The sequence below is a fragment of the Apium graveolens genome, chromosome 3 (genome assembly GCF_009905375.1).
Source record: "Apium graveolens cultivar Ventura chromosome 3, ASM990537v1, whole genome shotgun sequence".
Classification (NCBI taxonomy): domain Eukaryota; kingdom Viridiplantae; phylum Streptophyta; class Magnoliopsida; order Apiales; family Apiaceae; genus Apium; species Apium graveolens.
This window is the reverse complement of record NC_133649.1, coordinates 98,271,050-98,294,715: the sequence shown is the minus strand read 5'-3', so window position 1 is coordinate 98,294,715 and position 23,666 is coordinate 98,271,050. Positions and strand designations below refer to the sequence as shown.

At 36.1% G+C, this 23,666-nt stretch overlaps 1 non-coding gene across 1 annotated transcript; it reads left to right on the top strand.

The window, feature by feature from the left end:
- The first annotated feature begins 524 nt into the window (after positions 1–524).
- On the top strand, positions 525–631 carry LOC141715994 (small nucleolar RNA R71). Its single transcript, XR_012572730.1, has one exon. It is a non-coding gene; the product is annotated as a small nucleolar RNA R71 (small nucleolar RNA).
- Positions 632–23,666: the final 23,035 nt, after the last annotated feature.

Here is a 23,666-nt window from a genome sequence, read left to right as displayed (position 1 = left end):
GTGGTTGCTGGAATCCAGGTGGGTTAAACTGTTTACTCACCCCTTGCTGATATGGTGGCTGAATAGCATTCTGATTATTCCCCCAGCTGAAATTTGGATGATTTCTGTTATTAGGATGATAGGTCGCTGGCACAGGCTGCTGTTGTCGCTGATAATTATTCACATACTGAACAGATTCGTTGACAAGAGAACACTGATCCGTAGCATGAGAACCTGCACAAAGCTCACAAACCATAGCTATTTGATTAACTCCATACGTAGCCAGAGAATCAACCTTCATTGATAGCGCTTGGAGCTGGGCTGCAATAGCGGTGGCTGCATCAACTTCCAGAATACCTGCGACCTTGCCTGACGTCATCCTCTGAGTTGGGTTTTGATGCTCATTTGCAACCATTGTCTCTATAAGATTATACGCCTCAGTATAGCTTTTAGCCCATAAGGCTCCTCCAGCTGCTGCATCGAGCATGGGTCGAGATTGGGCCCCCAAACCATTATAAAAACCAGTGATTACCATCCAATCCGGCATTCCATGATGTGGACATTTTCTCAACATTTTCTTGTAGCGTTCCCAAGCCTCGCACATAGATTCTGTAGGTTGCTGCGCAAACTGAGTAAGAGCACTCCTCATAGCAGCAGTCTTTGCCATTGGATAAAACTTCACCAGAAACTTTTGCGCAAGATCTTGCCACGTAGTGATGGACCCAGCTGGTTCAGAATGTAACCAGTCTTTAGCCTTATCCCTCAGTGAGAATGGGAAAAGCCTCAACTTGATAGCCTCATCAGTCACGCCATTATACTTAAAAGTGCTGCAGATCTCGACAAAATTTCTTATGTGCATGTTGGGGTCTTCAGTTGCCGCTCCTCCAAAAGAAACAGAATTCTGCACCATCTGAATAGTGCCCGGCTTGATTTCAAAGGTGTTAGCTTGAATAGCCGGATGAAGGATGCTTGACTGAATATCATCAATTTTAGGCCGAGAAAAATCCATAAGAGCTGGATCAGCTTGAACAATACGATCTCCCATGTTTACTGGTTCTTTCTGCTCAGCGCCTGAATCCGAATCCTCAAAATCTAACTTCTCCAGAATATCAAGAACTTCGTTTGTCTCCTCAGTTGTATCTAAAGTCCTCTTGCGAGCACGAGAACGAGTTTGCATAAACGCTTGCTAAAATACCTGAAACACAACCGAAAAGAGTAAGTAACTACTACGTCCTAATCACTGAGTCCTAATGACCAATGATGGTAAGTACATAAACTAAACAAATACGCCGAGTCCCCGGCAGCGGCGCCAAAAACTTGTTAGGGCGAAAACACGCACTAATATTCACGCAAGTATACGCGTTCGCAAGTAATATAGAATACTTTCTAGTTCGTTCTCTCAGAGACTCAGACTAAATTATTGTCTAATTAAACTCACTCACCAATGTATGATTACTTCTCAATGTTAAGATAATAACACTTAAAATTGTTGATCAAATATTAACTATAATTAACTACTTAATTAACCACTTAACTAACACTTCAAATTATCAATAATAAAACACTCATGAGATCACAACTTCATTATTACTTCCTTCTATAGCCATTTTTATTACATTTAGCATGTGACAGTGATGACATTAATCGAATAACACGAAACTGATAAAAGCCAACTTTCATTGTACTAATACCATTCTACCAAGCATCCACAATTAAGATAGAAGTTGAATAGTCATCAATTATGTTGAGTTCCTATATGTCTACAGAAATTGACACCACAACAATTTAAGCACAAGTTATTCCTTTTGATTACATAGGGCAAATAAAACTGTTAGAGTTACCCACTAATCATGCACAACGTACATGAACCTATGCTAGCATGGCAAGTTCTAAATCTCAAGATCCACCGTCGCTTCACAAGAGATTAACACCCTATCTTATATGTTTGCGACGCACATAAGACGAATACGCGCAACCAATACTAGATATCATGCAATCATTACACACTAAAATATTAAACAATTAACTAAAGAATTCCATAATAAATCCGTTGTAACCCCATGATCACGATTAGCCCATAATAGAACTCATCGCCATCATGGGTTCATATGAAATCATGATAAACAAACACAAGAAAATAATAACTAAACTAATTATATTAAACCAGAGTACGTCACAAGAGTAAATAAGTCAAAACAAGAAAACTAGCATCCAACGTTACAACGAAACAAGAATCATAAGAATATATGCTTCCTCTTCGTTGCGGTGTGCTAAATCGGTCTTCTTCCTTATCTCCTTCGCTTCTTGCGTAAAACACAATCTAAAACATAATCTCCTTAATACTCTCTATGAAAACGTCTCAAATCTACCTATATAATAGTCCCATAAAACTCAGATTACATAGAAGTTGGAAGCCACACAGAAGTAGAAGTCTAAAATAATTCAGCTTTTTCCCCGACCTTGCGCGGCCACTCAGCATTTCTGCGCGGGCGCGCAGGACCCTACTGGAAAAATTCCAAGCTTGCTCCGTTTCTTCGCCGTAATCTGCCTATTCCTTTCCTCTCGCAATGGTGAACACATGCCAAGGCTTATTCTTGATGATTCCTCCCCCGAAATGTAACTAATACCCTGAAATGCATAAACACTAGAAAAACGCATTAAATACACAAAATACTTGATTTTAAGACACCAATTTAAGCCATTTTAAGACGTTCTAAGTGGTATAAAATGCCACTTATCAGCAACTCACACAACATTGCTCTAACTACTGGATCCAAGGCACACATTGGCCTAACTTGACCATTATATGGTCTGACCACGAATCTGGTCCACAATTTTATAAAAACAATCCAATTCCAACAAAATAACAGAATAAACAATAATAAACAATAACCGGAATCATTAACAACAGTGAGTGCTTAACAATGAAAGGGTTTCAATCCTTGTACGAATCAACAAGGTAATTTCAAAGCTTGGATGCTGGGTAATGAAAGAATTGGATAACAAAGGAATCAACATTTCAGGGTTTCAAAGATTTGAGCTTTCAAAGAATAGGATACAATGGGTTGAGTATATAAGTAACTCAATTCAGTGTTTGGTTTTTAGTTTCTATGTATTTGTGGAGTAGTATCGTAGATTTGTGGTTCGTTTTTGAGGTATACAATAGTCAATGGCTTAGAAAGAATAAAGTTCATGGCTCAAGAACAATAACTGGAATCAGGGTTTGGGTTTCAGTGCTACAAAGCACTTGCAATATCAACAAGACTATCAAGTACTACAATATCTCGAGAAAGTTCAGAACACTTGCCTGGTATTAGCTTACTACACTGCACTTGCTTCCAATCACAATCGTCTTACTCCTCAACTACCTGTTTCCCCTTCCTACGTCTTGCCTCTTCTGCTCACATATCATAAATATCTATCAATAATTGACTCATAGAATTCTATTCAACACATACTTTTATCTACCCTTCGTTTCACCCAAATCCGATTAACGGATTAAAAGTTACATAATAATCAAGTAAACACCGAATATATAGACCGATAGTCAATCAACAAGTCACGTATAACACATAATACATCACATAATCAATGACATATCATTTATAAAAAAGTCTCGGGTCATAAATAGGCTTTCTGGTATTTAAAATGATTTTTAAAACATTTTTCGGAATTAAAACGGGTTGTTGGATCAATTTCGGGGTAACAAACAGGGTTCGGTTGGCTAATTCCGGCTCCGAAACAATTTTATAATAATTATCGAGCCTTGGAAATAATTTAGAATAATATTTTAAGGCTCGAAACTATTTTTCGGAATTTTAAATCATTTTTAAATAATTAAATCTAATTAAATAATTAACTAAAATCAATTAATAATTAATTAAATCAATTAATCAATTAATTTCCGAATTAATTGACCAATTAATCAATTAAAAATTAACTGAAATTAATTAACTAATTAATTCAGATTTATTTTTGAATTAAAAATAATTTTCGGAATTAAAATACTAATTTTTAGAATTTTCAAAAATTAAAAATGAATTTTTATAATAAAAATAAATAGGAAATATGATTTTTAAACATTTTTAAAACAGGAATCCACTTTTTGCAAAGTCTGGAAACTTCAGGGACCTAACTGTATCGTTTTTAAAACTACAGGGGCCTGTTTGCAATTTTGCCAGCCCCGCCGTCGACTTCGCCGGAGTGTGGCCGGAGAACACGATTCCGGTCACCCCAGGCCACCAAACTGTCCAGATTACAACTACACTTCACCAGGAACATATTCATGCAAACAAATCATTCTAATCATTCCTGTTCTGGCCGGAAATTGGCCAAGAACATCGCCGGTTTCCGGCGAACATCAGAAAACTTCAAAATATAACTCCCTTCGATTCACAGTCCTCTATTAACGAGCTATATATCAATCGATTGCAAATTTCATAAGGAATACAACCCACTATAAATCATCAGCTAATAACCCCTAAATCAAAAACCCCCAAATTTCAATTGAAAACATTCATACTGGTTATAAACCCTAATTTGAAATTCGAAAATCAAACTCAAATTTGAACATGTTATTGAACTCCAAATCAGACGTATAATATACCAAAATCATCAGGAAAACAAACTCTACAACATGCAATCATCAAAAGATCAATAACACCTTCAAAAGTTGGTTTGATTCTTGGAACAGTTTATGAATATATGATTTTTCTCTGTAAAATTATATAATTATCTGTCTGCAAATGATTTTGATACGAAATAAAATACGGGAAAAGGCTATTTATAATTACGGAAAATTAGTATCCCGTTGGATCATTTCGGATATAAAACGGTACGTTTATTTATAAAAATTGATCCAAACGGTATCGGTTTTCGGGATAATTATCCAAACCAGTACAATTTATACTGCGGTCTTGGTCTCAGCGTCTGGTTACACGTACTACGAGGTGATAATTGGGATAGTTTAATAAAAAGCTTCCGTTTATCGAAAATACGGGTTTTATTGATTTACCGTAACGAATATTGTATCGAAAATGTTGTGCCGGGACCCGCGCAGAACAAACCGTACGCCGGATCAAAAAAGTCGAAACATAGAATATGCTCGGAATATTACAATTAGGTTAGGAAGGAGTTCTCGGAAGAGTTTCGGGTTCTAAAAACGTAACAACGGATGACGTTGGTTGGTTCCCGTTTTTATAAAATAGATTTTAAATGCTCGGAAAAAGATTTTATAAATGTCATATGATCCTTATAAATCCATAAATCAACATAAAAATAATTTGGAAGATATGACAATTATCTATATTTTATTTTGGACATATAAAAATTAAAATACTCAATTAATATTATTTTTAAATATCCAAACACAGATAACACTTAACAATTAATTCACAGAAAAGATACTGAACACACATAATATTTATTTAATTAGCAAAAATAATTACACGATATATCCCGGATATTACAACAAATGCTGATTTAAAGACACAACTCAAGATCACTGCTCTATCTACCAAAAATCTTTAAGGTCTACATTCTTCTACTCATGAAAAGGTTGATACACTAAAGGAACATGCTGATAAGCTAGATCTACAGCTTAAGCTTGACAAGAATAGATATATCAGACCTACTCTTGAGAAAATTGAAGCCATTGAGAAGATTCAAGAGAAACAACAAGCCCAAATTGATGAGGTCCTGGCTAACCAAGTTTCCCATAAAGCTCAATTGGAAGAAATCCAATCTTCAGTTGAACTTCTTCTTTCTCTCTTACTTCTTGATGATGCCAAAAAGGGGGAGAAGGTAGTTAAGCCCAAATGCTCACCTATTGAAATACTGAAGAAAAAGGATGAGAAACTCTGATAAGAGTAGAGGTCAAGGAAAAGTTCAAGGAAAATCTTCTACACAGAACAAGTCAAGTTCTGATGCTGTGAATGATAAAAGTCTGAAGTCAAGTTCTGATAGTTCTGATATTCTGATTTAGTCAGGATCTAAAGACTCTCATAAGTTTTTACAAACTCTGAAGCTAAAGGGGAAGCAGACTACTGTTCATTACAAAAATCCTAAAATCCAGACACTTGATGAGGAGATATCAAGAAGATTATTTCTGAAATAAAATCCAGGAATGGATTTGGAAACTCTCAAGGAGGAAGACGTTAGATTAAGTCTAAAGCTTCTGATACAAAGAAACCTCCTAAGGAAAAAGGCATTGTGATTAGGGAAAAGTCAAATTATGAGACTTCAAAGTCCAAGACTAGATCACAAACTGAGATTGATCCTAAGTCAAAAGGAAAAGAAAAGGTTAGTGAACCATTAAAGATTGAGAAAAAGATAAGTTCTTCCATTCCAGTGTATCAAACTATAATGCATGATAATGATTTGATAGAAGATGAAACTGTTCAAATTCTGAAGAGAAGAAAGGTAATTGAAGAATCTAAAACAACCTCTGACACTGCTCAAGTTGTTCAAAATGAAGAACAGCAAGCTATAGAAGAAACATCAAATTCCGATCAAGTTAATTTGGAAAAGATGATAATTGCTGATAAGAAGAAGCTGTTATGGAAGAAAGCTACTCCAGTTGAACCAAAATCCAATCTTATGATAAATCAACTCGTAACATTTGGGTTGAGATCCAAGCAACCTAGAAATAAAGCTGGATTAGGTTCTGGTGAAGAAAAGATACAAACAGGAGTAGAAGTTACTTTAAGAAATCCTTTCATGTTGACAGAAAAACCATATGAACAAATCAAACAAAAACACCTTGACAAAGTGCTGTCTGCCCAAATTGTGATAGATGCTCATGATAAGGATAATCTAAAGGAGAAATTGATTTTATTTCTCTATGATGGATTAACTTACAGACTAGCTGATACTGATGTGCTAAAGAAGTCTGTTAGAGAGCTCCAACATATTCACTATCTTCTGGAAGTAAACTCTGATGTTACAAGAAGATGGTCATAATATATTTTGAAGGCTATAAGAGATCTATTCAGAATCTCTGGTACAAAGACTTCTCAGTATATACCAATGATTATTAAAGGTGATGGAAGAGAAATTCCTATGCTGAAAAATTCTGCTAAGGTGGAAGTTATTCTGAAAGGAAAATGCTTATGTTATAATGAAAACTCTTCACATCCTAGAGTTATCAGACTTGGTGATGGACTTGAAAGAACATCAATTCAAGCTCTCAGAACAGCTATTTATCAGATTGGTGATAGTAAAGATGAATAACTGATGCAGGTCAAAGCACAGTTAGTTGAATTTCTGAGGAAAGCTGAAGACAAGCTGGTAAGAGATTTTGTTAAGAATAATTATGGATTCAGATTGATCCAGTGAAGTTGGTAAAGCTACAAGGACTGTAAGTTGTAGTTAATAGTCTTATTAAACTCTTATTACATTTGAACTTAAATGTTTTTGACATCATCAAATCTATTAACTTGTATATTTTGCACAATTTACAAGTTGGGGGAGATTGTTAGATATATTTGAGATGTCATGTCTAATATGTTTCATGTTTAGTTTTCAGATCTTAACAAATAGGAAATATCAGTACTTACTGGAGTCAGTACTTGCTGGAAGTCAGAACTTAAGGATATCAGAACTTAGATTATCATAAGATAAATATCAAAAGATGGATATCAGAACTTAAGTACGGGAGGACTAATAGTTAAGGTTGGAAGCTGATTTACAGGAATGAAGATCGAGACTAATACAAAAAGAAGATATGCATAGAAAGAGTTAGAGGACTGAAAGAATTGTATAAGATATCTGATTGATATATTTTAGGAGACAGAATTATATTCCATATCAATTAGAAGTTATCTTATAACTGTGTACTATATAAATACAGATATAGGTTTATACTATATGTGTTATCATTATCGAGAAGATCATACATTGTAACCTAGCAGCTCTCATGCTATTTGTTTATCACTGAGAGAGAACAGTTCCATTGTAACAGAGTTTATTATATCGAATATATCTGTTTACTATTACTTGTGTTCGAAATCGATTTGATTGTATTATACACTATATTCAACCCCCTTCTACAGTGTTGTGTGACCTAACATAATGTCATTGCCCAATACATAAATTCATAATTTAAAATAAATTACTTAATGTATGAATCAAAGCATGTGCATTATATACAAGTGTCAATCACTATATCTAGATTAAGAACCTAAGCAATAATAATATCATAGAATCCTAGTTCTTCTCTATTGTCAGAATAAAAGAAAGAATTATTCTATTATTTTGATCCCGCTCAATATTCACAAAGTATACAAGCATTATTCAATAGTAAAGATATACTATTTCTAAATAATATTTCAGCCCTTCCAGTGGTTTGTCTAACACCACTTAGACTGTGAACCTTTATTATATTATATAAGGAGCTTGACAATCTAATCTTCTTCTATCCCATTTGATACTAGTGTTAATCCCAAACAATCTAACAAAGAATTACAGAAGGGGGGTTGAATGTAATTCTAGATTCTTCTTTTAAGAACAATTCTACTATGAATATATATAACCGTATTTGATTTGGCAATGGGGGTGAACAAAAGTGGTAAAGACATCAAAACACAAAGTAATTAATACAAGTACTTAAAAACTTTCTGGTGGAATGAACCTTTTCACCAGAGATATATATTAATAAGAGAACTCCGTGTTACAGTGTTGTACACAGCTACTTACAAGTTGAACTCACAAGAACAAAGAAATTCTTTATAGATGTAGCTTTTTCTATTTCTCTGGTAATTGCTTACTGTCTTGGATAAAATTCTACTTTCTATACTTGGTTTATATATCTCCAAGGTACATGATAAAAAGAAAAACAAATAAGACAAAATGTTCCAGTCTAATCTCATACATCTTCATTTCTCAATCCAGCATCTTTGAATATCTTCAGTTTAGCATGAAAATGGAAATGCTTCTTTGTTCTCTAAAACCTGTAATTAGGCTGCCACATTCCATTTGCATACAATTAACGCATGTGACTGTCAAGTCACTATCAACTGCTCTCTTGAATTTGATTATTCGTTGAAGCTTCATTGGATCATCCGTCGAAACTACGGTTGATCATCCGTTGAAACTTTGGATGATCATCCATTGAAGCTTAGTGAAACATCTGTTGAGACTGTCCTCATGGCAGTTAACTCCATTTTATTTATACAAGATTACAAGGCATCTAATATTTATAATTAACCAACCTATCTTGCATATCAATCTAGTAGTCAACATGAGTTAAACATTCTACAACATCTAGTTCACTTAGGCATTACAATATACAAAAATGTGCTACTAATCTTATTGTAACATAAGCTACTCTTTCAACGGATGTTGAAGTGATCATCCGTTGAAAGCTACAAATACACTAAATAAAACCTACTAAGTGTTTTGTTTAACTTATCATCAAGTTCACAACATATTCTTAACAATCTGCACCAATTTATGTCTACTATAATTGTAGCCATAAATTAAGAGAAACTTAATGATAACAAAACACCCTTTGAATACAGACTAAATTATAGTAGATTAAATTTACAAGTACTGCAATTTATTGACAAACATACATAGAAAGGTTTGTAGAGAATCTCACAGGCCATTTTCAAGGTGCTCCTCTAGACTGAGCAAATTTATCTTATTTCCTTGACTGTCTGAACTTCTTTCCCAACTTCACATTATTTTCCTCAATATAGAATTGGAGTTGCCTGTAGAACTCAGATTCATCTTCATTTGTCTGATCCAGTTTTTTTGCATCTCCATGAGAGTTTCATTGCTTGAAATCTTTAGCTGATCTTCCAATCTGAAGAATCTTCTTGCATTTATCATCTTTGAATTCCAATATCCAGTATGGTCTCAAATGCACATTTTCTCCAATAAAAGGAATTTTAATACTCTTGGGAGTGCATTTGGTCCTCTCCAGCTATTCCTTATCTCCTCAATTTTGTTTAGTACCATTTTCTTGGCAACTATGTTGAATCTAAAGTTCTTCTTGATTGAGGAGAAGATAGTCACCATAGTAGAATAACCCTCATTGAGAATTCTGTGAAGGGGCCAAGTCATCTCTCTTCCATCCTTGTACCTGAAGACTAACCTTTCTGGAAGATGTCTGTAAGCATCAATGGCTCTAACTTCATCTATCTCTTCTAGATAAAAATTTATGTCTGAGAATTATTTAATTTCATAAATGAAGAGTTGATCTCCCTTGTTGACAGTTGATCTGGGTGTGGTCAGTGATTTGGATTTAAGTTTGACATGCTTGGCCTTCTTGATAGCTCTTTTCTTTGTCTTTCTTGGCTTGTCTTGGATTGGAATGTTTAAATCAGGAAGAGGTAGGTTGCCCCAATATATAGGTTCATCCTTGGGAATTACAAGTTCACCATGGAAAGTTATGTTAGGATCAACCTTGAATTCAACCTCCTTCAATGTAGGTATGGCTGGTTGACTTGAAGTAGTAGATTGGATTGACATGTATTCTTCCTTATCATCATTGAAATCCAGCTTCCTCTTGGATGGGAGCTTGTATCTAAATTTCCTAGTCTGCTTTGGTTTTTCTTGCTTTCCTTCAATCAGATTCTCATATTTCACAGTAGGCAATGCAGCTTATGTGGTTGCAGGCTTCTTAGCTTGGTTCTTGGCATCTAAAATAGCTTGCTTTTGTTGTTGTTTGAGCCTCACCTTTTCTTCTTTCTTAGCCTCTGTAAATTGTGGATGTCCAACCACTACACAGATTAATTTACCATTTCTGTAGATCTTAGCGATTCTTTTCTTTGACTTTGTGTCTCTGGGATCTTTGAAGAAGGCAATAGACCTTCCAAGCAGCTTCTCCTCATCTGTCTTAGGGGTTTCATATATTAGGCCCAATGGATTTTTATCTGAATTCTTTGGATAATTTCTCTTGGGTTTAAAAATCACATTGGCCTTTGGAGATTTAATTGATGAGGGTTGACCTCTTTCCATGTCCTCTAAGCTTATTTCATTTGCTGAAATTTGTCTCAATTGAGAGAAATGAGAGAAGACTTTGTCTGGCTTCTCAACTGGACCAAACTTCTTCTTGATGTTTGCATCAAGCTTCTTCTGTTTTTCATTTAACTCCAACTCAGCTATTGCTATCTTGATCAGATCAATGCTGTTAAGAGAGGGTGGCTTAGAGAAAGCAATTGCTGGAACAATCACCTTGTTAACTTGTATGTTGAGCACTTTCTCCCCCTCACTGGTTGACTTTCCCTGATTAACTTGAGTGATAGAGTCTGTCTCCCCCTTTTTGTTAGCATCAAGTTGAGTGGAGGTTGAGGTTTATGCAGCCACCAACTGTTGTAGCAGACTTGTTTAAGTTTCCTGATTTTAAAGTATCTTGGCCATTGATTTCTCCACCTTTGTCAGTCTTGTGTTCGTGGCCTCAACTTTTCTGTTCAAATCAGCTTCCTTTCTCAGCTTTTGAGCTATCTCTGTCATTGTTGTTCCTGGAAGCCTAACCTTGCAACAAATTCCTTTTTAATTTCACCAATTTTATGCTTTATGGTGTGCACATCCTGACTTTGTTGGAGAGCTTGAATTTTGTGCAATTGTAGAGATTCCAAGTGAGCTTTAAGTAAACTTTTGGTGCTGGCACTAGTGGATGCTTGAATTGTCATTTAGGTGTCATGAATAAGCTTGAATAGTGTGGATTGGAGATGTGGGTAAGAGCATTCCTTGTACATTATCCATGATGGAGTTTTTGCATCTCCCCTATGCTCATGCCTTATATTTCATCATCCTCGCCATCATCCTCAAATGATTCTTTAGCATATTCAAAACCATCACCAGCTGTGGAGGGCATGGCAGTGATTGCATATTTGGCCCTTTGCATGGAGGCAGTTGTGTGCACCAAATTGAGTATTCTCTCAGCAGCCACATTGTCATGTTCTTTAAAACTTGATAAACTGGAACATGGTGAGTAAATGCCTCAGCTTCATAAGAAACAGAGTCTAAGACAACTTGATAATCTTGCTGAAATAGCTGTTTCCTTTCAGCCTCCTTGGCATCCCTTAACTCACTAACAATGGGCTCTTCCCATTCTTCTGTACCTGGTTTTCTCTCATTTTCTCTCTGTTTTTGCATCAAGGGCTCCCCTCGGCTACCCACCCTCACACCCTCACCTTCACCTACTAAGGTGGGACTCCACTCACTCACTTTTGCCAAGCTGGAAGAAATAGCTTGCATATTTTCACTCTTTTCCTCTCCTTTTTCCTGAGAGCAACTCGGCCTCTCACTATGTTCACTCCCTTCTCTCAATACTAAGTGTGATTGTATAACTACTAGATCATCTGCACTTGTAATAATAGTCGAAATTTGAAATGGTCCAGTGATATTTAACGGATGAGAGACATCTTTCGAGGTAGTAGTTGAGAGTTTCAACGGATGACTGCTGTTAAGCACATCCGTCGAGATATAATCACTAGTCGACGGATGAACAATATCCGTCGAGATAGTAGAAATGACAGAGTTTGGAGTAGAGACTACTATAAAATCTGTGCTGATTGATTTGAGATTTTGCACAGATTTCTTAGTAGAATCAGAAAGAAATGGTAAGTGAGCTAACAAATCATCTGAAAGATGATGTTCACTTGTTGTAGATTTTGGCTTCTTCATGGGTGTTAAAGATGGAGAATCAGGAATTGATGTGTGAATCATGTCCATATCCAAAGAATTTATTGGTCAGTTTGGTGTGTGAGGTGCTTCTATTATTAAAGATTTTAGTTGTGACTCCATATTTACATGAATCACCTCAACCTGACTTTGGGAAGGTGCTGTAACTGAGTCTTTAACTGCAGTTTGCACAGCGTGTGCACCCCGTGTATCCTCAAGTATTTTAGATTTCTTCTTTCTAGCATAAGTTTGGGATGAGCTTGTGTCCCTAACCCTCTTGGCCCATGCTCTTGGTTGAGAGCTTGTTTCAATATTAACATCCTTTTGGGAGGATGAAACTAGTAATGAGCTTGAGTTCTTATTAAGCACTACAGTTTGTTGGGAAACTGCAGTGTGGCTAGGTTGGGTTACACAAACCTCTCCCTCCTTATCCTTAGGGCTTCTTTTATATTCACCCTGTCCCTCACCAGACTTACTACCCTTCACACTCTCTCTTGGTTTTTAGTGGGTGTTACAACTAGCTTCTTTTGAGAGAAATTATAAGGGGCTTTCTTTGACTTGGATTTTGAAATTCTTGGTTTTGTAGCTTGGGTAGGCACCTGTTTGGTCACTCTCACAGGTGTCATAGCCATAGTTGATTGTAAAGAAACTGGTGGTTGAGAAGTAGTAGGGACAAAAATATTTACCCCACTTACCTGAGGCTGTTCCATAATTGGCATGTAAACAAGGGGAACATCCTTGTGGTGATTTTCCCTGTTCAGGTTAGCAATAATTCTTCTCTCTTGGACTCAACAATCTAACTTGTTTGTTGGGTTCCTAATTGAGAGATCCTCAGAAACAAAATTAGCTAACATCATAAAGAATCTAGCATAATAGATGTTCCTAGACCTCTTCTTTATATCTCCTAACTTACTCCCTAATTCATACATGACAGAAGTACTGAAATTAAAATACTTATCACTTAAAATCATATAAAGCATGTTAACAAGTGAATAAGTCACAACATCAAAGTTGCTAACTTTACCAGAAAACACCTTAATAAAGGAATCATATAGAAAGCTCCATTCTTTCCTAAGACCCATTCTCCTAACATCACCTAACTTAGTTGCAGTAAGAGCATAGCCCATAGAAATTAGCATGTTACTCAAATTGGACATGACCTCTCCTTGTCAAATGAAGCTTTCAAGAGTGTTGAGATAATTTTTGTAAAAGCTCCGCACTGCTATAAAAATGGAGAGATACAATTTCAATTTGCTGTTGTTGATAATATAGTGTGATAGGCTGGAGAGAGAAGATGTACATGTGGCTTAATCAGGACTAAGTATTTTGAGTTGACAACTTTCAAATATAATTTACTTGCGTTCCTGAACTGCACAACTAATTTACTTGCGAACAAAGAGATACAGTAATCCTGCCTTAGCATTTTTAGTTACTTGCGATTACATAACACATGAGGTTTTTGTTTACTTGCGAATAGAATTGTAGTTTGCCACTTGAATTAATTTTTTTACTCCCTTACTTGTGACTGTGTACTGCTCTCTTGAATTGTTACTTGTGAAGCAAAGAGATCCTTGTGTAGCACTCATTTTTTTTTATTTCCGTTAAGACTTAGCTGTGACCTTGGTTGCTAGTAGAAAGTTACTTGCGACTCGAAATTTTTTACTTGCGCATGAGCAACTGGACTTCATGACTTTGTTTTCTGTTTATCAAAACATAGCTATGCAGGTGGGTCCCGAATAAATATAAAGAAATCTCTAAGTGTTGGTTGCAACTCTGTGTTTATTTCTTGGAGCTACACAATTCTCCCGTGTTGCTTTACACAGAACCAAGGCAGCAATAGGGAGGTTGATTCTACGCGCTTCTGATTTCACAGAGGAAGAAGGCGCCCGGGTGTAATCCACACACGAGAGACTGCCACCATCTATTTTTCATTTCTTTGCAAACAAAATAGAAACAACCAGTTGATTTCTTTAGATTCTTTCTGGATCACATGCAAGCGGGCCCCACCTTGATTTCTTTGTCTATGAATCTCCTGTACTTCATGCATGCAATTTCCGAGCTGCCATTTTCTGATTACAATTCAATGTACTCTTTTTTTGTTTTCTTTTATTTGCAAACAACAACACCCGAGAGAGAGAGAGCATGCATGCAAATTGAAAATCTGGCTGGCAGGATAAATAAATAATTGAAGTTAAATTAAATTAATTAACGAATTAGGTATCATTTTTTTATTTAACAAAAAATCAACCATTAATTTATTTATTTAAAAATAATTATTGATGTAAAATTAAATAAATAAATGAATTGATTTCCATTTATTCATTTAATAAAAGATCAGCCATTGATTAAATAAATCCTATAAATTCTCGGGCTGTAATCATTTGTATCTTCAAGCCTTCTAATCTCCGAGTTTTCGTACTATAAAATATTTCCAGACTCCTCGAGTACAAAAACCACTTAACAGTATTTCTAAAAATAATACTCCGTTTCCTTTCATGGATACTAACGTCTTGTACACGGGTCTGGTTCACGAACGACTAGTTCCGCTCTCAGGCCTTCATATTATACCCGTAGAAACCACTGTCAAGTCTTCTACCAAATATAAACAACTTCGCTAGGAATCCTTGAGGTCATCACACTGATTCTGATAACTGCTTCAAATGATTCCAACCTTATTCCTCCGATGCCTGAATATATTAATAAACTTCATACGGATCACTGTTGATATCTTCTTCACTGCAGCTAACAAAACCTTTTGTGTATATGCCAAATAAATAATCTGTACTGATCCTAGTGGAACATAGATTATTTCAAAGTACTTGTTCTATGTTGAGTTATCCGAACCAGTATTGTTGAGTTATATATACAGCTTCAATCTTGCTCAACAATTTCCCCTTATTTGACTGTTACACCTGACAGTCAAATACTAATGAAGAAGCAACAATTTGGAGGATAACTCAACTAACCATATCCAAAAATCTTCAATCAGCTTTCAACTTCCAATCCTGGACTTGGAAATAATACTATCTTATATCTACTGCATCTTCTATAAACATTCAGCTTCAGCAGAGAACAGATTGTTCTCTCCCTTATGTAAAGTTGCAGATAGATACGTCTTCCAAACACTGTCTTCAACTATCTTCAGATTTTTCCCATAAAGTACATAGAAAATATTTTGGATTCCAGATTCGAAACCCAATAATCTCTCCCCCTAAGATGAAGAATCCATTCCTTAGTACAATAAAGTTAGAAATCCCTCTTCTTAGTTACAGAAAGACTATCAGTCCATAATCTCTTTATAATCTCTCCCCCTTAGTTAAGTAATCCTTCAAAATGTATTCAGAGTAAAACCTTAGGATCAACCAAACAATTGAAGAGATTATTTGGTAACCATTCCCCACAGTGAAAGTGTGTGATTTCTGTTTAGTGATCTCATATTGTGTTTCACTCCACTCTACACTCAAGTGTTTGTCACTCAGTCTCATAGTGTGTCACTCTCTCAAATATCCAAGCATCCAAATGTACCTGCGAGAAAATCCTTTTTATAGAAAATTTGCCTTCCACCTTCAAGGATGGAAACTCTCAGTTATGAGATTCAGAAATGTTCCTTCTGAGAGGGGAAATTAGGATTCTTTTAAGCGGTAAAATTCTTGATATCCCTCAACTTCCATGAAGAAGTATACCCCATAAACTCGTCAGATAATATCCGAGTCCTTATTTACGAACTGTAATTTTGACTAAGTCAAAATCATTTCCAGATTTGAATTCTGGGAAGATAACCAATGATCAATGATATGCCATTAGGGATCAAAGATTTCTTCTAAAGTCTGTGAGGACTTATCAGAGTCTCCAAGATCTTAACCTAAAAGATCAGAGTCCAAGATCATTTAACATATCATAGACTAGGATCTGAAAATTAAGATCGAGCAACTTTCAGGATCATATGTTCTCATTCAAGATCAGAGATAAAGAGTAGAAATATGATCCAGGATTTCAACCATTGTCATTGACCTTGATATGGTATAGCAACGATTGTTGCGTTAATACCTTCCTTGTGTGTGTGAATCTCACATGTGCATTGGAAACATTTTAACCAAGGGGTAGTGACTCTCATACAGATGCCCTGGCTGACAGGTGAATTTTCAATAGATAACATTATGTTGGGAGAATGCACCTAATAACTATTTATATGCCTTTTTCAGCTCTATATTCTATTGAGAGAATACAAATGGGCTTACAGATGTCTCAGGTTATAGATACTCCACTTCTTTATGAGAGAAAGAGTTGTAGGGTTGACCTTTCCTTCCTTATGTGGTGCTTCTTGGCACTATCTCCCTCATTCTCAATACAACTCCAATACCAAATAATAATTTTGTCCGATCACTGAGTTGATATCTCAAGAAAATTAAGTGAATCAGAACAAAATATGGGGGATATATCAAAATAAGGTAATGGAATATTGTTTGAGAAGTGTTTGGTTCTAATGACTTGGGTTAGAACCTATGAGGTTTGATAGGCTCTTAGTCAGTTCCTAAAACCACTGAGGGTGTTGAAGTCACAAACATCTGAAGTACAATATCAGAGAATTTAATGATCAAGAATAGAGTAATTTCAGAACCAGAGATCTTTTACCTTAACTTACCACAACATGGATTCATGAAGGATGTCTCAGATGATCATGCTTTCTGATTCTTTTGACAATGCTACTCAATTAAATCTCTTTAGCTCAAAACAGTTCAAGTGAGTCCGATACAGATAAACACTATAGAGGAAAGAAGGTGAACATTGTTTCAAACATATAAGACTTGCATAAGGTAATCAGAGTATAAGAAATGTATCAGGATCTAATATCCAGAACATAGTATAAGCATAGCAAGATCATGAGAGTTACACATAGAATAAACATATAATCATAAAATCAATTAATTATGCCAAGAGTATATCCAACAAGTATGCACCAATTTATTAGTCAACACAAGACTGAACCAATTAAAACTACTTTTGACATAATCATATCACAACTATCACTAGTCATGCTGCATATTTATTCTAGCACAAGATACACAGAGTTATTCTAGCATAAAAAGAGAATCAGAGTGACCAAAGAATCTGTTGTTAGAGTTACCTAGGATCTGAAGCTTAAAATTCCTGTAAATATGATACAATCACACAAAAACTATTCAGAGTACTCAAGCTAGTTGCACAGAATCTAAAACAGGATCTAAACTTATAAATCAGAGTTATGATGAGATCACAAATGAGATTACAGGGTCTTAGATCATAGTACAAACAATATTGAGATGTGTGTGTGTGTGCGCGCTAAAATAAATATCAATATCATTAGTATTTGCATCAAAGTAAACATATAACATGTAAGCATTCAAACAACTCATATAAATTTCTTCGAAAACCTTAACTTACTTACCACTAGCATATAACATGTAAAGCATTGTAATCATTTAGCTTCAAAACAAGTTTACAAACATGGATATATATATATATATAATGAAATAGATATGTAAACTTACTTTCCCCTCAAAGCATCATCATTGGGGTAGTAAAGTTTACCCGTACCAAATTACATTTGTTGATTTCCAATTAATTACACAAATTCAACATGCCAAGTTCACTAGCCAACTTATTAAAGGCAACTTCATCAAGTGGCTTTGTGAAAATATCTGCAATTTGGTCCATTGTGGGAACATAATGAAGTTCTATAATACCATTTGTTATATGCTCTCGAATGAAATGATACCTTATATCAATATGTTTGGTCCTTGAATGCTGAACATGATTGTTTGATATTGCTATGGAACTTGTGTTGTCATAGTAGATAAGAATATTCTTCAAATCAAGTCCATATTCTCGGAGTTGGTTTCTCATCCAAAGAATTTGGGAACAGCAGCTTCCAACAACAATGTATTCAGCTTCAACAGTAGATGTAGAAACTGAACGCTGCTTCTTACTAAACCAAGAAACCAATCTTCTTCCAAGAAACTAACAGCTTCCTGAAGTACTCTTCTGATCAATCTTATAACCAACGTAATCAGAATCTGTATAGCCGATGAGATCAGAGCCCGTATCTTTAGGATACCAGATACCTAGATTTGGCATACCCTTCAGATATCTGAAAATTCTTTTGACGGCTATCATATGAGATTCCTTTAAATCAACTTGGAACCATGTATACAAATATGTAGCAAACATAATATCTGGATAACTTGCAGTCAGGTAGAGTAATGATCCAATCATACCTTGATAATAAGTGATGTCCGCCTTCTTACTAGACTTGTCTTGATCAAGTTTTGTGGCAGTTGCCATCAGAGTCTTAGCAGGTGTTGAATCTTCCAGCTGATATTTTTTCAGAAGATTTCTGATGTACTTTGTTTGACAAATGAAGATACCATCTGATTTCTGACTCACTTGTAGTCCAAGAAAGAAGTTCAACTCACCCATCATACTCATCTCGTACCTACTCTGAATAAACTTAGCAAACCTTGCAAAAAGTGCATCATTCGTAGACCCACATATAATGTCGTCAACATATACTTGCACAAGTATGGCATCATCTTTATGATTCTTATGTAACAGAGTCTTATCTATGACACCTCTAGTGAAACCATTTTCAAGAAGAAATTATGAGAGAGTGTCATACCATGTTCTCGACGCTTGCTTTAGACCATAAAGAGCCTTAAAGAGAAAATAGACAAAATCTTCAAACTCAAGATCTATGAAACCAGGGGGTTGCTCCACATAGACCTCTTTTTCAAGCTTACCATTCAGGAAGGCACTTTTCGCATCCATCTGATATACCTTGAAGTTTGAATGTGCTGCAAATTCTAAAAACATCTTGATGGCTTCAAGTCTAGCAACTGGTGCAAAGGTTTCATCGTAGTCAATCCCTTCTTCCTAAGAGTATCCTTAGCAACCAGTCTCGCCTTGTTCCTTGTTACAATTCCATCTTAATCAAGCTTGTTTCTGAAAACCCATTTTGTGCCAATCACTGATTTATCTTTAGGTCTGGGTACAAGCTTCCACACTTTCTGTCTTTCGAACTGATTGAGTTCCTCTTGCATAGCAATTACCCAATCAGGATCCCCAAGAGCTTCATCTACTTTCTTTGGCTCCATTTGAGATAGAAACCCAGAATAGAAACATTCATTTGTTGTAGCTCTTCTAGTCTTGACTTCACTGTCTGGATTACTAAGTATCAAGTTCCGAGGGTGGTCTTTATTCCATACTCTTGTTAGACTATTCCTTGATGACTCAGCATTTCCAGAATTGTGTTGTGTCCGACTACCGATTCCTTGTTCTTCTCCTTGTTATGCTCCCCCTGAGTTGTTGCCAGCTTGATCTCCAGAATCCGAAGCTTGATGACTAGTCCCTGAGATAGTATGACTATCATTACTTGTCTCATGACCATTATCTTCAGAGTCTGCATCAGAATTGTGATCATCAGGATCATTGCCATTGTCATTGTTGTTTGGAACAACTTCAGGTTCATCTTATCCATCAGAAAGATCTTCAACATCAAGATTATTACTATCATCTTCCTTCGAAATACTTGGGAGCTTGGCGTCATCAAATGTTACATTAAGGCTTTCCACAACCTTTTGATCACTAATCACATACACCCTGTAAGCCTTTGACTCCAGAGAATAGCCCAGAAAGATACCTTCTTCAGCTTTAGCATCAAACTTTCCAAGATGCTCATCGTCCTTAAGCACAAAGCACTTTCCTCCAAACACGTGAAAGTATTTCACTATTAGTTTCTTGTTGGCCATTAACTCATAAGGGGTCTTCTCATATACCTTGTTGATCAGGGTTCTGTTTTGAGTATAGCATGCAGTGTTATCTGCTTCAGCCCAAAAGTAGGTAGGAAGATTGGCTTCATTAATAATAGTCCTTGTAGCTTCAACCAATGTTCGATTCTTCCTCTCAACCACTCTATTTTGTTGTGGAGTCCTTGGTGCTGAAAACTGTCTTGAGATGCCCTTCTCGACACATAAATCATTCAGCTTTGCATTTCTGAATTTTATTCCATTATCTGATCTAACTGTTCACACGGGCACTCCAGCTTCTAACTCAATCTTGTTGATGTGATCAATAATCATATCAGGTGCTTCATCCTTTGAATGTAAGAATAACACCCACGTGTATCTGGAATATTCATCAACAATCACTAAGCCATATTTCTTTCTTGACATAGACATGACATTGACATGACCAAACAAATCCATGTGAAGGATTTGTAGTGGTTCAGTGATGTCAGTCATTATCTTCTTCTTGTGTGATGCCCTCTTTGACTTTCCCTTCTCACATGCTTCACAAAGTCAATCAGGACTGAATTCCATCTCGGGAAATCCTCTCACCAATTCCCTCTTAACCAAAGAATCCATGGTCTTAAAGTTCAAGTGGGAGAGCTTCTTATGTCATAACCAACTTTCATATGGAGAAGCTTTACTGTAGAAGCACATTACTTGACCATCTGCAGAATTCCAGTCAGCTACAAACAAATCACCCTTTCTAACTCCATTCAGAGTTAGCTTCTCATTCTTCTGATTAGATATCAAACACTTCTCCTTCTTGAACAAAACTTTGCATCCTTTGTCACAAAACTGACTGATACTGAGGAGATATGCATAAGACCTTCAACCAGAGAGATTTTTTCAATGATGACATTGCCAATTTCCAAACAGCTATGTTCCGTAGTATAACCTTTGCTTCCATCTCCAAAAGTAACCACTGGGCCAACTTTCTCAACCATATTTGATAGAAGGGCTCTATCTCCAGTCATATGCCTTGAACATCCACTGTCCAGAATCTATATGACCTTCTTCTGCTTAATGCCCTGAAAACAAAGATGATTAAGTTTTCTTTGGTACCCAAACTAGGTTGGGTCCAGAAAACTTAAAAGCATTTGAATATAAAACATTTCTCTTAACAGAATTGACAGGCTTAACAGTTTTGCTTTATCATTGATTATTTCCTTGTCACTTTTAGACAACAGACTTGCTCTTGGTCTTGGTGACAGGTGCCACTTTTCTAGCTTTAGGAGGGCTTACAGTCTTGGATCTACTAGTGTTCTTACTAATATGCTTATTATGATCATGACATGTATTATGTGACTGTGTGGAATAAAGATAAGTGTGCATGAAAGATACTACATATGGCATGCAAACAGATTTATCATACTTAAAAATTTTAGGCATGTTAGGTTTGTTATGCACATAAGCATTCTTAACATTGTCTACTTTAATCTTTCTACAAGCATGAGTAAGGTGACCAGCAGAACCACAGTTATTACATAACTTCCTAGGGCCATTAGTTCCTATCATGCCATTTCTACTTCTATTCTTCTTATTCTTGGAAGTAAAACCTAGTCCGGAAAAAGATAAGTCAGAGTCACTAGCAACAGACATAGGTTTCTTCGCCTTTTGTCTCCTTAAGAGCTCGAGATCCTCAACAAGCATTTCATGATGAATATAAAGATTATCTTCATCAAAGGGCTCAACAGTAGCTTTCTTAAATAGAGGCTTCTTAGCGTCCTTAATAACATGATGTGTACCAGGGGGATTAACAACTTTCTCTACACGGTCATTTTCAACTACTCGTTTCTTAGAAGATTTTCTAAGTTCGTCGTAGACTAGACATATCCCAACCTTTCCACCTACTACTTGATCTGCTATGAGCTTCTTAGCAAGATTTGCAGAATCAGTAAAAGCATGCAATTTAGTTTCTAATTCTGCATTCTTATTCTTAAGCTCTTCCTCTGTCTCAAGGTGCTTAATAATCTTAAGCTCTAAATATCTATTGGTTTGCTTAAGATTCTCAACATTGACCCTATCAAGAACTAACTTATCATTTTCATCTTTAACTTTCTTTAGTTCTATTTTAAGGTCTTCAACATCAAGCAGAGTACATCTTAGTGTACTAACGTTTCTATACACTTCTTTTACGGCATCATGTTGTTCAATGCATTCCTTTGTATTGCACCATGCCTTAAGATAGTGATGATAAACATCATTTCCATACACTAGGGCAGTCTGCCTAAAGGCGACATTGTGTTCATTCTCACACAAGTTATCAGGAGGTAAAGCACGAGTAGTTGGAAATATTACTTGGGAAAAAGATTCTGCCATTAATTCTAGATTTCTATATTTCTCTTCTTCATCGTCAGTGTCATCCCAGCTCTTCCCCTCAGCTATGTAAGATTTCACTGGATACTTCCTTGAGCTACCTGAGTCATTCTTCTGATAAGCTTTGCCTTTATCCCTTGCTTGTCGGGACTTCCTACTTTCAGTGGCAAAATGCCCAACCTCATCACAATTGTAGCATCTAAACTTGTTTCTGTCTACCATCCCTGTCTGGAAACCTGATCCAGAAGATGAACTTGACCTCCGACCACGGTTGCTGCTTCCAGAACCCCTAAAGCCTTGCTTCCTTCTAAACCTGATGTTACTAAACATCCTAGATAAGTTGGCCATAGTAGGATCTTCCATGCTTTGTAGCTCCTCAGTGGTGTAGTAGTCACTTGGATTCCCAGAGAGGTTTCCATCATCCATCTCAGCTTCAAAGAGCGTTTCAGCTTTAGACTTAGGCTTTTCAGCAGTATTGTCAAGCTCTTTGATTCCAATGGCTACAAGAGCAGTTATCTTGAGTAGTTCAACATTTTTCTTATCAACTGTACCACCACCATTGATGATCTTCCTTTGTTTTTGCTCCATTTCATGAGTCTTCAGCTTACCATACAACTTTTCAAGTGTCATGGTTTCAAAGTCAACATGCTCACGAACAAATGAAGCCTTGTTCTCTAGATGGTCAGGTAGGACAAGCATAAACTTCATGTTAACTTCTCTCTAAGGATAAGTCTTGCCATGAATACTTAATTCATTTAAGAGCTTGTTCAGTATTTCAAAGACCTGAGTGATACTTTCTCCAGGCAAGGACTTATAAGCCTCATATTGTGAAGTCAAGATATTCAATCGATTCTGCCTGACATCTTCACTTCCTTCCATAAGCAGTTCTATGGTATCCTACATGTGCCTTACACTCTC